The following is a 10,871-nucleotide window of genomic DNA, read 5'->3' as shown; positions in this document are numbered from 1 at the left end:
CATAAATAGCCGGGGGGGTTTCCCACCCGCGCGCGTGCGGGTTTGTTCGGTCGGGTTGGGTTAGCGTTAGTCAGACTAGTCAGCGTTGAGGGGGATCGGCGGCCGGGTGCAATGGAACACGTGGAAACAGTGGTCAACGCCTCAGCGGCGTGGGCGTGGGCGTGGGTGTGGGTGTGGCGTGGAAGTGGAGCCGCCGTCGCCGAGGGGGACGGCCGGCCGGCCTAACCGGGCCAGGGTAGGCAGGGCCCACGGGGACGTGGCCGCGCGCGTGGGTGAGGTGGACGCCTGGGCGGCGGCGAGCCGGATCGGATCCCGGCGGGCCGCCGCCCCTTGGATGCCTCGAGACCTCAAGTGCTCAACTGGTTTCTTTCTTCCATTTTGGACGGCCCTCGGGTCTATTTTCTCAGTCCGAGCCGCACAGCTATAGCCTAGCGCGGTAGCTCGGTGGTGATCTTTCTACGCTTCTAGGAGCCCACGAGAGGTTGGAGATTTTATTTGCCGGAGCTGTCAGTAGCGGGTGACGAAGCTGGGCAGGAGTCAAGCGGTGACGAAGCTTCCGCCCCCTGGTGGTCCCTTTCTTTCGTCCCCGTCCCAGAAGCGGCGTCACTGCTATGGATAACGATGTTAGAATGGTATATTCTAAATTGGACGAGAAGGTCTTTAGATAGGATTTGGAATTATAAGGTGCTTATTATCCGTAAATAAGTGTAGATTCTATTGATTTTCGGATTTGTATGAAATCAGGACCCTTGGTGAGGAATGAAAAGACGGCAAACAGTATGGCAGAATCGTGATTTTGACGACCGGGACGAAAAAAAAATCTCTGTTTTCTTTCAGCTCTGAATTCCGTACCTAGCCCATCTATTAATCTCCATCGGGTCTATGTCTCGTGGGCCGTCCATCATACCATGGCCCATGTCGCATCGTCCACTCCGATCCTGCGTTGCTAAATGCTAGCTAAGGAACATAATCTCAAAAAAAAACAAAAAACTAAGGAACATTGCCGGCTGCAGCGGTAGACAGGGCTCGTCCCCTCCCCGCCGCCGACGTGAGGAGGCCGCCTCGTCCGCATGCCGTGGTTCACTCGGGCGCCCTCGCCCTCGCCCTCGCGCCTGCACTGGTCGTTGGTTGCCGCCGCCGCCTCCTCTCTGGTCCTAGTTGGGCCTCACGAACACCGAACGGCGAACGCAGAAGCTTGCCGGGGCGCCGGTCCGTTCAGGCTGTGGCAGGCCCTGCTGGTGCTGGGTCGCGACGCGATGCCGCGGGCAGCGCGCGCGCATGCGGCGCACGCACGAACGCCGCCTCCGCTCTGCGCAGCATCCGGGCGTTCCTCGCGCGCGTCGCGTCCCTTGCCTTCCACCAGCAGGGCAGCAGCGTGCGCTGATCGGGGCGCGCATGCGGAACGGCAGGAGCACGCACGAAGCATATAGCATAGCTCCGCAAACTGCAGCAGCAAACGTCACGCGAATCATGGAACCATGGACGTCATGCGGGTGGTTTCATTTTGTTGTTTCTTACAGTATCACATCACCAAAACACAAATGAAACTATGGACGAAACGCCACGTCACATCACCACAATGCATTGTTTCATATTTCCAATTTCATAGGCTCTCATCCTATTTAATTCTAAGACTCATCAAACGTTGGTAACCGTGCATACATGGTTTCATCTAGATGAAACTCAATTCATCTCTCTCCCCATTAAATTAGTGTCACATCATCTAAAATGCTGACATGACACACTATTTAATATGCATGAAACTCTTATAAAACTCCCACTAGAAATGGCCAAAAGCATCGGTCATCCCGTTCCAGCTGTGAAAGATCCTGAATGAAAGAATTCCGTCGCCTCCTTAAAAAAAGAAATTGTCGAAAATGGCTTCAATTGAAAAAACACACACATTAGACAGACTCCCCACCCTGTTGTAGCCCGTGGCAGAGGCCATGTTGGGCCAACCAAGGCCGTTGCATGGGCCCAGCCCACGTCCTCATCGTCATGCTTAGCCCGCGCGCGGCAGGCCGCGTTCGCGTCCAAGTCCAAAGCGAGGAGAGGGAGTCTTAGCGGCTGGAGCTTCCCTGTCTTTGCTTGTCTCCGTTTGTGTCTCTGAACACGTGTAGCCTATTGATTTATTGATTGGTTCCCTTGTAGAGCTACACCATCCTATTTTTCCCGTTCACACCCAAGTCAAGGAAAAACAAAACCGTCAGTCCGCCTAAATTTATCTGGAGGAAGATTTCTTGATGTGAGAAGAGGACCTTGAAGGATACACCATCATCTTTACGAAACTTGCTGCCAGCGAGCTCGAGATCCCACCATGGTGACCTTAACTGGATGGAGTGACGAATAAACTGCAAAATAAAAATCATCACCGCCTTAATCGTCATCTTGCACCAGAAATCAAGGTTGTGGGGAACAAATCAATAGGTTACACGTGTTCAGAGACACGAATGGAGACAGACAAGCTGTGCCCGAGTGTTAGACGTTGTTTGGTTTCATGCGCTAAATTTTAGTCTGTGTCACATCGAAAAGAATTTTAATATTTAGAAGTAATAAATAAAAGTTAATTATAAAATTAACTACAGAACCCTAGAGCTAAACTGCGTGACGAATCTAATGAGGTATACTAATCTATGATTAGCGGATGGTTACTGTAGCACCACTGTAGCAAATTATGGATTAATTAGGCTCATTAGATTCGTCTCGCGAATTAGCACCCAACTGTCAAAAAAAATTTATAAACATATTTTATTTAATACTTCAAAATAGAAAGATTCCTTTTGATGTGATAGGGACTTAAAAAAAATCTATGAAATCTAAACAGCACCTTAGCAGTACCAATACAGAGCCCTGCACTTTTTACATTTTAACTATTTTTGTAAAAAAAATTCACATTTAAATCTCGGAAGGAACAAATTGCGGAGCACACTATTTTCAAAAAACAGATTATAAAATATAAAAAGTACTCTCCCCGTATATGTAAATAAAGTCGTTTTAAGTTTATTTTAAATCAAATATTTTAAATTTTGACTGTAAATAATTTTTTTATGTTGAGTTTGAAAATATGAAAGTGGTGTGAATAGATTTGTTGTGAAATGTAGTTTCGTATAAATATATATATCGATTATATTTTATAATTTTTTTATAAAAAAATATAGTGGTCAAATTGTTTTTAGATCGCACCGATGTACTTCTTCGGCTACCTGGAGCGAGCACAGTGCAGAACGCGCCGTGGTTTCGTGGTTCCAGCAGTCCCGTTTCTCCTGCAAAGGGCCAGAGGCAGCCTTTTGTTCTGGCGTGGCGATGGAGTCAATGACGCGGCGCAGGGCTCGAGGCCTGTCAGAGGCGAAACGTGCACGCCACCGCGGCGCTGTGCGCCTGTTTCAGGCTTTCTCCAACCATTCCCTCTATCCAACTCCCCCCAAACGTGCTATTTACTATATTTTATTATCTCTCCAAAAACTTCCTCCCCCTATAACTCCTTATCTCCAACCATTCCCCTCATATCTATTCCCCTATATACTATCACTCATTAACTAACTATTTATTTAACGTTTTTGAATTTTAAAAAAATATACAGTATTTATACTGTCATAATACATATTATTATTGTGTTACGGGACTCAAACGGGATTAATATCGTAAAGAAACGGTGTGATTAGAGATATAGGGGGAGTTTCAACTCCCCCATACGTGGGGGGAGTTTCAACTCCCCCCATATATAGGGGAGCCATGGGGGGAGCCGTTGGAGGGCTTCCTCCCCCAAAGCTCCCCGTACGTGCGGGGGAGGGAGCCTTACAGGGCACCGTTGGACATCGCCTCAGCTCCATTCCTCCTCGGCTCCTCCTCCCTCCACTGCGAGCTCGATCGTAGCCTGCGGCTCCTGCATTCCTATCCTACGCATGCCTGCGAGCGGATGCATGGCGCGCTTGTGCTCGAGCATCGCTGCGGCCGCAGCACGCAAACGAGGACGAGGACGTGGCCGCGCAAAAGCGGCCCGCCGCTATGCTCGATCGGGTGTGGCCGTAGCAACGGCGATCGACTCGACGAGCCTCGTCGGGCTCAATGCCGAGACGCTAGAGCAGGAGGCGGCTGCGCTCCTCGACGGAGGTGGGCTCCGAGATCCAGATGCCGTGCGCGGAGGAGGCGGCCGCGGGTTGGTGGTGTAGCTGGAGGTGGCGCCTGGTGGTGCTGCTGCTGCGGCTGCGGCGGCCATCGTTGACGACGAAGGCAGTGGTCGACGAGCAGGAGGAGAGGAACCCGACGGGAGAAGATGACGCCACACTGCACTCGCCCATAATTATTTGGAGAATGACCTGCGCCGCACATGGTGATTGATTGTACGCAGCAGCAGAGATGATGAGTGCGCATGTTCCTCATGGATTCCCATGGTTCCAAAATAGGAAAGACCGGTCAATGAAAAAAAATTCATTTTCAGTTTCCAAAATAGAGAAAGACTATTGTTTCTTGTAAGAATATTTTGTCTCCGCGAATTTTCTGCTACTAGCCTACTATTAGCCTACTAGCGCTGTGTGCATGACTGCAAACCCATTAGGTCAATGGGAGGGGCACACAACGGATCCCGCATGAAACGAAATCGGGCTCAATGGGAGTTTCATGGCGTGTCACATAACTCGGTAATTGTGTCAAGGATGTGTATGATGAAACACCCTCCCTCCCTCTCTCTCTCTCCTATTAATTTTCTTGCCAAGTCATCATTTTTTTTGCTGATGTGTTAAAATGTTGATGAAACCTCCATAACATCTGCACTGAGACTGGCCTTATAAGAAGAGCAAACAATAGAAAAAGAAGAGTACCCTCTACATCAGTACAACTTGATTGCCTCATTTAATGGTATTTGAAAAGCCCACCAGACCTGCCTAGTGCCCGATTTCGTCTGTACATCAGGCTCTCTATAAGAAGGAGATGAGGAGCTCTTGCTCAAAGACTCCTAGAGGCACTTCATAGAGAACAGGAGGAGAACAAAGTAGCATATAATGGTTCCAAGCTATCATTCTTTTAGTACATGACTACATGTTCTACCAAGCATATAATGAGTAGCTTAATTCTCCTCTATCAAGTATACATAGGCTGCCATGTTGTAAGTATGCCAAGCCTGGTTTGGGAATTTGGATGGCTAGGAGACATGAGAATGCGAGGAGCCAGGAATGTGTTTGCTGGAGTAGCCGCAACGCCCACCGAAGGAAGTGTAGTGCCCGGTGGAGGAGCTGGAGTTCCCGGTGGATGGGCCACTGCCACGCGATTTTGGGGGTGGATTGTCGATAAATGTCAGCAATGGGTTACTGTTGACAATTTTCACCACATTTTGAGCTGCATGTGCTATTTTACAGCAGAGTAAACGAGTAGCTTTTTCTGTCTGTTTCTTTTTCCAAGACAGATGTAATGGACGAACAACGAGTAGTAAATCCTATCACAAAGGACAAGTTATCAGTCACCTGACAGAACGTCAATGCAGAGACCCTGATTTCTTTTTCCAGTATATGGTTGATGGGGAAGGACACCTACAGGGACTGTTCTGGTGTGATAGTCAATGTCTGCTTGATTATGCAGCTTTTGGTGATGTCGTTGTATTTGATAGCACCTACAAGACAAATCGGTACAACCTACCTCTAGTTCCTTTTGTTGGGGCGAATCACCATCGACGCACAGTTCTTTTTGGATGTGGAATTATAGCTCATGAGAATATTGAGTCATATGTGTGCCTGTTGAGAATATTTTCAGACGCTAATATTCAAAAGCATCCTGTTTCCGTGATCACTGATGGAGACCTTGCTATGCAGAGGGCAATCAGGCTGGTGTGGCTGAATTCATCACATAGGCTTTGCGGATGGCATATTGAGCAGAACCTTGTGCGTAATATCCACGACGATAAAGTCAAGGATGAGTTCAGGATTTTTATGTATGATTGTTGTTCCACAGAAGAGATTGAGAGGAAATGGATGGCATTCTTGGATAAGCACGAGGTCACAAAGGATTCATGGTTGTATCAGATGTATGAGGTGAGGGAAATATGGTGTGCTGCGTATCATGTTGGTAAGTGCTATTTAGGATTGAGGAGCAACCAACGGAGTGAGAGCATGAATTCTAGGCTTAAGATGAATTTAGATCGTAAAATGACATTGTTAGACATGGTGAGCACTATGAGTAGTGCCTTACAAGGGTGCGTAGAAATGAGGCAAATGACGACATTCAAGCAATGCAATCTGAGCCATTCACAGAACCAGATGCTTCAATTATTGAGATAGATGCAAAGAACAGGTTCACACCAACAGTTTTTCAGCTTGTGCATTTCAGCATAAAAGCAGCTAACAAGTGTTTTCTAATTGACGTTCTAGATAGCGAGGATACAAGTGAGTATATTGTTGGCAGAGAGGATAAAAGAGACATCATGGTCTATGTGAAGTGTGAATTAAGTGTGGAGGACAAACTCAAGGGAATTTCCTGTTCTTGTCGTAAGTTGCAATCCATTGGAACTCCCTGCTCACACATCTTTGTATTGGGTCTTTTGGGAGAACGCAACCTTCCTGACTGCTGTGTTTTGGTAAGGTGGACCATGGGGGCGAAGAGTGCATTTCTGCCGATAAGGAAGAGCACCATGTATGACTATTCCGATACCCTAGTGAGATACCATGATCTACGCAATATGAGTCACACTGCATCCTTCGTAGCATCTCGTTCAACTGAAGCATATGAGCATCTGAAATGCAGTATGCGGGATGAAGCTGCTATGATCATGCCAAATGGAGGAGAGAATGGAGGCAAGATGTATGGACCAGTGCTGCCACAAGCCCCTCCTGATGTTGATTGTGAAGACTTCAGAGATATCCTAGATCCCTTGCATGTGCCTGGCAGAGGGGCCCCGAAGAAAAAGTTGAAGTCAAGTTCAAATAACACTAAATCTAACTCAAAATGTTCCCTGTGTAAAAACCTGGGTCACAATCAGCGAACATGCCACTTGAGATTAGAGGTAGGTATCAGTAATGTTCATTATCTGCATTGTCCTCTCTAAAATTTAAGTACCCTCTCTAAAATTTTCAAATTTTGATATTAAGTACCCTCTCTAAAATTTATTTGAGCTTATTAGGAATTATTTTGATTTTCTAGATTTTATTGTAATATCAAAAAGGCAAATATATGTATAACTAAAATTAATATAAGTAAGAACATGTTAGTTGAATTAATTATGACTCATTTATTTAATTGTATTGAATACTAATTGCTTTTGTTTGAATTCAAAAATATTTGAATGATTTGAAATGAATTTGGAATTTTAATTCAAAAGGAAATAACATGGCAAATCCACTTCCCTCCTATCTTGGGCCGTCGGCCCAGCCAACCCAAATCCTGTCCCCTCCTATCTGGGCCCATCGGCCCAGCCAGCCCTCCCTCTCCTATTCTGCACTCGGGGAATGCGATACTTCTTCCCCACGATGAACTCGATTGGGTTCGACCCCGATGAAGTGCCGCGTTTTCCGTCGCTCCGCCGGGACAGCTTCAGCTTCGTGCTACAGTGTCACGATACTGTGTTGCACTGTGCTGCACTGTAGCGCAAAGCTAAAACGAGACCCGAGGTGCTACAGCCAACTAGGGACACATGTGAAACTAGTGAAGCCAGGTTTCCCCAGCTTTACTAGCTTGGTGCTACAGTGCGCTACAGTGTATAAACAGTGACAAAGCTGAAGTAGCGTGAAGCTATGCCAAAAGAGCCCTTAGTCTCTGGGGACAGCCAGGATGTAATGTCACCCCCATATCCTTGTTGAAGGATCTTGAGAACAGTCGAAGTTCTCAAGATCTTCAAATGAATATTGAGAAATGGGGCTCAAAGTACAGAAGTCATTGATTGCTCCATCTCTCTCTCTCTCCCCCCCCAATTCCTGGCTGTCATCATCCAGGGGTGCACCCGTATTTGTATTTAAACGTTGCTATTTTCTCATGTTGTCCATGTTGCTTGGGCGATCATGCATTGGCTTTAGTGGATTGATGCCACTTAGTTTTGATGCCTTCAACTGTTTTCCTTTTTTCGAAAGGAAGAGTTAAGAGAATCTTTTTTAAGTTTTAGACAAAAATATATGTGCAAGATATGCATGTTGCCGAATCATAGAGGTGCATTACACTTGCTACTATCCTATGAAATATGACCTGCATAGTATTTTGCCTGCTCTGAGCGTGCGGTTGGCACGGGTGCCCAATTGAATTCTTACTTGATTCTCTAGTGCTCTTGGATGCTTTATTTCAAAAGAAAAATATTTTGGCTGTGATAGAAGCCCGGATGTAGACCAAAAAGATAAGTACTTTAGAACAGATAGAGTACAACTGGTAAAGCTATTAGCAACTTCGGAGATATATAATTCATGCCACTCTTGCGTCGCACTGCTCCGATAGCCCTACTAGGAATATTTCGAATGAGCTTGATTGCTTGACCTATATTGTTATACATTTGCGTACCACATTCACTGGACCGACCATTACGCACCTCTAGAGGTGATAAAGGGCCGTCAAATTTGACATAGATAATATAAGGGCTGGGCCCTAGAAGAATCGGGCTCCAATCCTACGCACCCCAGCTTCAGTATATTGAAGATACGAAGACCTGCTGCTCCGATAGACTGATAGGCAAGCAAGATGTTACTGCAGGGAACTAGAGGGGGAGAAGAGGAAGTAGCAAAAGGTAATGGTGTGCCGAGCTACCTTCCTTTTAGTTAGTGTTGCAGCTTGATCTTTAAGGCCTCGTTTGAGATGGTGAGAGACACATGAATGGGAGTTAGAGACGCCAGGAACTTGCCCGTACTTCCTTACGCCAGGAACATTCAAGCACTAAACATGCGCGGCACATGTTGATTAATTGTGCCCAGCAGCACAGACGATGAGTGTCCTCATGGACTCCCATGGTTCCAAAATAGAGAAAGATCTCGACCAATGAAAAAAAAAATGCATGTTCAGTTTCTAACAGACACAGCGGCGGGGTGAGGACGACTGGGCGGCACCATGACGGCGGCGGCGGCGGCAGCGGCAGCAGCAAACCGACCCGCGGTCTGCTGCCGCACGAGGGGTGCAGCCGCTCTGACTGAATTCTACTCGGCAGCAGTTGATCCTTCTACGTGGGACTGCGGACGGGCCCAAAACACAGGACGGTGGGACGAGCGTCAACGGTGAAAGTCAAGTGCGTGGGCGCGGGAGACTTGGCGGACAGCTTTGATCGCTCGACGGCGGAGCAATCATGGGAGACGGTTTAGGGGGTCGCACCAAGACTTTTTCTTCCAATTTTCTTTTTAGTAATAGAGATAGAGAAGAGATTTTTTTTAACAAACCAGCCAGGAGAGCTGCTGATTGTATTAAAAAGAAGATGAAGCCTAGACCAGACAATACAACAAATAGGAGAAAAAAAACACGAACAAGTTGGATTGAAACATCAACACATGCTCAACTCAACTATCGATCGGATTGGGACATCGACACGATCCGCAACAACTATGGCCGGCCGGATTGGCACATCGATATAAGCCGCGCAAACACTCCACACTCCATGCTACTCAGACACAGCCACACACTAGCCGGTCTCCACCTGAGCGCCTACCCTACAGCGCCCAAACCAGCGCGACCACCACTTGCAACCTTCCTTTTTTTCATTTTCACTTTTTTGAGAGAGAAGCAAAAGAAAGAAGAGGAACAAACTCCCTGTCACAGCTGAGCGACGAATGCCGAACCACCACACCAGAAAATGCCCGATGTCGCCTTTACGAAGGACATGACGCTGGAAGCGCCGTCGACATTTTCAAATGAGGGTGAGGGATATAGAGGATGCCTAGTTACAACTGCTTCCTCACAGCTATAGGCCGGTTGAGGTTTTGGCGATAGAGAAGAGATTGACCAATGAGAAAAAAATTGCTTGTTCAGTTCCAACAGAGACTATTCGCGCTTTGTCCAAGAGTTTGCATGAGTGTTTTTACCATTCCCGTCCCGGTTTCAAAAGAAGGAATATTTTGGGAATTATGTGACAGAGAAAAAGATTGTTGTTTCTTCTATCAATATTTTGTCTCTACGAATTTTCTGCTACTAGCTCTGTGTGCATGATTGCAAATCCTTTATAAGAAGAGCAAACAATAGAGAGAGAAAAACGAGTACCCTCTACATCAGTACAAATTGATTGTCTCATTCATTGGTATTTGCAAAGCCCCCATGTAGAGCCGCCATGAGCTTAGAGCCCACGCAGACGCATCGGACGGTTGATAGCACTTTATTGCATGATTCAACAGCTCGTGAGCTAACGGACGATGTGGTGCTATCGGGTACTTGAGCTTGGCTTGGATTTCGCAGAAGAGAGATTGATGCAATTTGTGAGTTTAATTTATTCTGGTCTCTTAAGGTATTTTCTGTTGTTTAGAATTTTACAGAAGCTAAGATGGTTATTGATTTAAGAAAATAAATGTTTTCTATAATATGTAAGATAACGATCTGAAGCTGATGTGGGGAATAGATAGAGCACAATCAGAGGACATAACTCTGAAAATAATTCCACAAAACTCAGATCAACTGCTCTCTCTACTGCCAATACTCTAAGTATTCTTGATTGCCACATTCATTGCTATTTGGAAAGCTCACCGAGACCATTGTCCAATTCAGTCGGTACCATCCATCAGGCTCTCTTATAAGGAGGGGAGGCACTAGTGCACTACCGTTCATGGATTCCTTGAGGCACTTCGTGAGAACAGAAGGGGAGATGAAGAAAGAAGTAGCAGACAGTGGTACTAATACAAGCCAATTCTTCTAGATCCTAGCTTAATTCTCCACTGAACTAAGTGTACTGAAGCTGCCATCTCCAAAGCATGCAGGTCTGGTTTGGGATGGTCACG

The sequence above is a fragment of the Panicum virgatum genome, chromosome 9K (genome assembly GCF_016808335.1).
Source record: "Panicum virgatum strain AP13 chromosome 9K, P.virgatum_v5, whole genome shotgun sequence".
Taxonomy (NCBI): Eukaryota; Viridiplantae; Streptophyta; class Magnoliopsida; order Poales; family Poaceae; genus Panicum; species Panicum virgatum.
This window is presented reverse-complemented; position numbering follows the sequence as displayed.